This window comes from Tiliqua scincoides, chromosome 15 (genome assembly GCF_035046505.1).
Source record: "Tiliqua scincoides isolate rTilSci1 chromosome 15, rTilSci1.hap2, whole genome shotgun sequence".
Classification (NCBI taxonomy): Eukaryota; Metazoa; Chordata; class Lepidosauria; order Squamata; family Scincidae; genus Tiliqua; species Tiliqua scincoides.
This window is the reverse complement of record NC_089835.1, coordinates 7511929-7517901: the sequence shown is the minus strand read 5'-3', so window position 1 is coordinate 7517901 and position 5973 is coordinate 7511929. Positions and strand designations below refer to the sequence as shown.

At 49.6% G+C, this 5973-nt stretch overlaps 1 pseudogene; it reads right to left on the bottom strand.

Moving 5' to 3' along the window:
• Positions 1-4812: 4812 nt before the first annotated feature.
• Positions 4813-4929, bottom strand: LOC136635306 (5S ribosomal RNA; annotated as a pseudogene).
• Positions 4930-5973: the final 1044 nt, after the last annotated feature.

The following is a 5973-nucleotide window of genomic DNA, read 5'->3' as shown; positions in this document are numbered from 1 at the left end:
TCATCCAGCAGGATCCCTTCAGAACCAGGAGTAGGAGGGATGCAGAGAGATTGAAACAGATTTGGGCCCAGGGGGTGAAAGCCAAAGCATCAGCCCAATATTTTGGGGGGCAGTGAATACAACTGGGCCTAGATGCTCGTGTATAGATCTGCATCATGTTTGCCATTTTCTGGTTTCTCCTAATACCATGTGCCTCTTTGGGTTCCACTCCAATCCTAGTTGTAACTGCCAGCAGGACATTGAGTGTCATCACTCCAATCTAATGGCTGAGGGCTTGGGACGATGCCCCATATATATATTTATATATCCATTCCATCGGATGGCTCCAGGCCAGCAGCTGGATCAGCTGCCTGAGCTATATCTATATACAGATATAGAGATGTAGAAATAGATAGAGATCTAGAGATATAGAAATTGATATAGATATATAAGCACAGGCAGACCCTGACACTCATCCAAGGCTTGGCAGGGCAACCATGATGGGGAGGTCTGAGGAAGGAGAGGTGAAGGAGAGGGGAACCAGAAGAAAGAAAAGGTGGAGAAAAGCAGAGGGAATGGATCTGTTCGCCCCTCTTTTGCTCAAGCTCGCATTCACCTGGTGCAAGAAAGGGGGGAAAAACCTGGGGTGTCCCATGCCAAACATTGGGGTTCTGCATAAACTATTGGTATGTTCCTTACATCCATTGGAAGGAAGAAAAGGAAAGAAGGAAAGAAGGAATGGGGATCTGGGTGTAAATGTGGGGCTAGAGGCAGAGTTCTTGAAAAGACTGGAAGGGGCAGGAGTCTCCCTGAGCCAGGAAGGGACGGCCCTGCCATTGGCCTCCAGACAGCCTTCATTTGCCCAGGGGAGCACAGAGCGAGCCAAGCACAGATCCACGGAGGTGATCATCCCCTGGTTCCAGGAAATCCCTCATTAACAAGGGATACTTCCCTCATCACCCCAATCCAGAGCCAACCCAATGGAGACAGATGATGAACTTGGTGCAAAATGGCGGTGCCAACATTGAACCAACCTGGAGGCCACCCACACACCTCCAGCTTCCCTTGGCAGAGAATGAGGTGGGGTGATGGGCTGAATCACTTCTGAATGTATGTCCCTCGGTTGTGAATGAACACAAGAACAGCCCCGCTAGACCTGCTTCTGAACACGAAAAGGTGCCCTTATCAACTTGATCAGTTTCTCAGTAAGTAGTCCTGACTTCCTGCTTCCTCGCAGAACAAGGAAACTGGTCAATTGACTGGCCAGAGCCAGTCAAGGCAAGAAGACCCTCTGTGTCCCTGATTGGATGCTGGAGGGAGGAGGAGAGTTGAGTGCTCTTGCTACAGCCCACCCTCAGTCCAACTTGGGCACACCTCGTGTCCTCACCACTCCAAACCCACCGGATCTGACACGAAGGCTCTTGATTCTGTGGGAGCCCATGTCTGGCCAAGTATCCAGTGGCCTTATTGAGGGGCTAATTTCCTTACCCATGGGAAGTGGACGCGACCCTTTCCCCTGAGGAGCCACCGGGGACTGCTGCTGTCCTGTCCCTTTGCTGCTGTCCTGTCCCTGTTGCAGCAGGAAGCTCAATGGGAAATATGAGGTTTCCCTCCCCCCGAGTTGTGCACAGGGTATTCAAAGAGGAACCACCCCTTGAGGCTGGTGTTACTGAAGGTATAGGTGGCCAGCTAAGCCCAGGGTGAGCAAAAACTCACAGGGTTGTCAGAAGGCAAAGAGGCACCCCCTCTTTGCACCATGGAAAGTTATCACCATAGACAACTCTCTCTCTCTCTCTCTCTCTCTCTCTCTCTCTCTCTCTCTCCCTCTCTAAATAAATAAATAAATAAATAGAATATATTGTTAAAATTAATAGTTAATAATAATAGACAACACCAAGGATTCAATGTGTATTCAGCTTTAATAGAAAGGGAAGGACAGGAGACTGGACAATCAGCCTTTAGCCCCAAAGCAACAGACAAAGCCAGAGAGGGGTGGGTGGGAACTCCTTATCTACTCAGTGGAACCCATTTCTTCCTCCTCCAAGGAGTCATCAAGCAGGACCCCTTCAGAACCAGGAGTAGGAGGGATTCAGAGAGAAGAAAACAGATTTGGGCCCAGGGGGTGAAAGTGAAAGCATTGGCCTGATATTTCGGGGGGCAGTGAATACAACTGGGCCCAGAAGCTCAACTATAGATCTGCGTCATGGTCGCAGGATATTGAGCGTTGCCTCTCAAAGCAGACGGCTGAGGGGTATCGAAGGGAACCGGCATGGAGACAGTAACCGTACATGCGAGTGGAGCTGGAATGGAGTATGGTGCTGGTGGGCCCCCCTGGAACCTCACAGCTCCTGGCACAGAAAGGCTTCCAGCTCTTTTCGCAAGATCCCATCGGAGTCACTGGTGGGAGAGGACCCCAATACAGCCGCTGACCTCGAGGCATCCGATTGATCAAGGCTTTCGAGATTCATCAAAGATTGGAACCTGAAAGAGACAAAGATCAGAACCTGAAACAGACAATCGGGAAAGAGCAGTTTTAAGATGGAGCAAGAGATCCCAACCCCTTGTCCGTGGCTGACCCTACCAGGTCAGTGCTACCCCGGCTGCCAGAAGGGAAGCACCCTCTAAGCTCTTAGAGGCAGGACTGATGGCATCTCAAGACCACCAAGCCTTGAAAAAGGGGCAGGGGGACCTGATGCTGGCAAGCTGGTACTTCACCCTGTTTGTTTTTCTATTTCTACAAATTTAAAGCAAATATATGTTTGATGTACACACAAACTCAACACACATGTATGTAGCATTTTGGAGAGGACCCTACACTGGGCCGGTGAGCAGAGTGCCCGGTGTCCTAAGTGGGTACCTCACGCTGTACCTCACGGTCTGGCATGGCCCTCCCTCCCGCCTGGCCCCAATTGGCATGAAATCCCGCCCCTCCCAGCCTCTCCAGGCTGTAGGCCATTTCACGAGGGCTCTGTGGACTTTTGGGTATGGCTGCCAGCTGGGAGGGGAATCATAGGCCCATCTAGTCTAGCTTCCTGTATCTCACAGCGGCCCACCAAATGCCCCAGGGAGCACACCAGATAACAAGAGACCTGCATCCTGGTGCCCTCCCTTGCATCTGGCATTCTGACATAACCCATTTCTAAAATCAGGAGGTTGCACATACACATCATGGCTTGTAACCCGTAATGGATTTTTCCTCGAGAAACTTGTCCAATCCCCTTTTAAAGGCGTCCAGGCCAGATGCTGTCACCACATCCTGTGGCAAGGAGTTCCACAGACCAACCACACGCTGAGTAAAGAAATATTTCCTTTTGTCTGTCCCAACGCTCAATTTTAGTGGATGTCCCCTGGTTCTGGTGTTATGTGAAAGTGTAAAGAGCATCTCTCTATCCACTCTGTCCACCCCCTGCATAATTTTGTAAGTCTCAATCACGTCCCCCCTCAGGCGCCTCTTTTCTAGGCTGAAGAGGCCCAAATGCCGTAGCCTTTCCTCATAAGGAAGGTGCCCCAGACCAGTAATCATCTTAGTCACTCTCTTTTGCACCTTTTCCATTTCCACTATGTCTTTTTTGAGATGCGGCGACCAGAACTGGGCACAATACTCCAGGTGTGGCCTTACCAGCTATTTGTACAACGGCATTATAATATTAGCCATTTTCTTCTCAATAACTTTTCTAATGATCCCAAGCATAGAATTGGCCTTCTTTATCTTTTTAAGTACTAGTGTTGACATGTGAAACACACAACAACACATTGAAACTGACAATGTGTAGAGTTCAGTGAAAGGTCTTTGTCCTAGGGAAGTGGCCCATCCACCACACAAGGGAGGTCTATCTCGGTGGTGGTGTGGTTGCATGGAAGACCACAAGAATATGGTGTGAAGGAGAGAAAGAGGTCCCTCCCCCCATTCTTCAAATGAACCTGTTGAGCACAATCAATGTGATCCACTTTTAAATCAGCGCACCGCTTTCTAGCATACATCATAGGTGTGTAATAGTCCAAAATGAAAGTGGGAAAGAGGGCGTGATGTCAATAATTAGCTAAAGGTGAAGCTCACAAAACATGAAAGGTCCAGGCCATATGTACTTTATGGTTCATAAATGGTAGCTTCCACAAGCCAGGCATAGATCCTGCCCTGTAGGCTCTACAGAAACTGTATAAAAGTGCTCTCCTGGTTGGGATCTACTACAGCTTCCTTGTGTTCTCTCCTGTCTCCCATTCAGCTTCTCTGGTCGGTAAGTTGGATTTCACTCCCTATTCGTTCCTGGTTCTGTGAGGTGTGGTTTGGTGGACCTCATAAAAGGGGCACATGTTTTCATAGATGTCCCACACTGCTTGAAAGTAAATGTTGCTTTATGCTTGTTGTGTGTTCTGGAGAAGATCAAGGCCAATGGGTTCGTGGGCCAGTGGAACTGGGGGTACTGGGTTTCAGTGGACTCCAACAAAAGACCCCCAAATGGTCAACTCAGGTTGGTCAACTCTGTGTGAGTTCTTGGTCAACACAGATCCCAATGGTTTGGCCAAGGTTGGTTGGTTGGTTGGCAACCTTCAGTCTCAAAAGACTATAGTATAAGCCTACAGCACCCGGTATTCCCAAGCGGTCTCCCATCCAAGTACTAACCAGGCCTGGCCCTGCTTAGCTTCCGAGATCATGGTAGCAGCCTACAGCACCCGGTATTCCCAGGCGGTCTCCCATCCAAGTACTAACCAGTCTTGACCCTGCTTAGCTTCAGAGATCATGGTATAAGCCTACAGCACCCGGTATTCCCAGGCGGTCTCCCATCCAAGTACTAACCAGTCCTGACCCTGCTTAGCTTCAGAGATCATGGTATAAGCCTACAGCACCCGGTATTCCCGGGCGGTCTCCCATCCAAGTACTAACCAGGCCTGACCCTGCTTAGCTTCCGAGATCAGACAAGATCAGGCATGTGCAGGGTAACAGTTGCTGCCAAGGCTCTGATGGAAACTGGGTGAATTCCCAGTAAATCCCATTAGGAAAAAGAAAGAATGGAGAATGAACTTCATAAATAACCTGTTCTTTGAAAGTGCAGACTTGGGGTATCTTAACTACCCCAATAGGTGTTTTGATGTCAACAGGAGTAGTTCCTCCCAAGTCAAGACTGGGGATTTTTTTAGGGTTTGGTTCTGGGAACCAAAGTAGATGTAGGATAACATTTCTAAATTAAAATATAAAATGTTAGCCACCCACCTTTGTAACCCTGAATGAGATGACAACATTGTTGTGAAACCAGCCAAGGCCCAGTTGCCGCCCTCTGCAGAGACAATCTGCCTACTAGAAATATAGGCTTCCCCTCTTGACCAGGCCAGCTGGCTGCTTCCTGACCTTTGAAAACCTAGACTTGACCCATCACAACTTTGAAAAGCACCTTGAGAGGTCTGCCAAACCACCAGGAGCTCCCGAGCCTTCCAATTGCAGACGGCTGACCTGAGAAATGCAGGTGGAATCTTGGAGTTCATCATTTGCTTGCAGGACAATCGAAGTTTTACAGGGTCAGTCTGAATGCAGAATGGATGGATGGATGGATTCCAGACATTTATTGTCCCTCACGTATTTTCCCCCCTGCCTTACACTACACACTTGAGTTCTCACTGACTTGCATGTGGACTTAAAGGGGGTGTACAACCAACCCACACATGGTGGACAGGAAGACGGTCACCCAAGTCTTCATTGCTAAGGGCAAGATTCTTGAATGAGTCCCAGCTCAACATTCTGGTTGTGAGTTGCGCAGGTGCCATCTTAGATATGCACACCTTTCTGGGGGCCTTCACACCTGCGCAGGTACATCCCTTCACCTCTCTTGTGTCCTGCTCCAGGCTCACCTCCGTCAGCTCCAACATGTCCAGCTGTTGCGTGCCATCCTGTGCCGCCCCATCTGGCCCCGTCCTTCCCATTAGCGTGGAGTCCTGCGGCACCCCGGCCTGCGGCATCTCGTGCGGCTCCATCGCTCCGCTGTGCGTCCAGCCTTCCTGCGG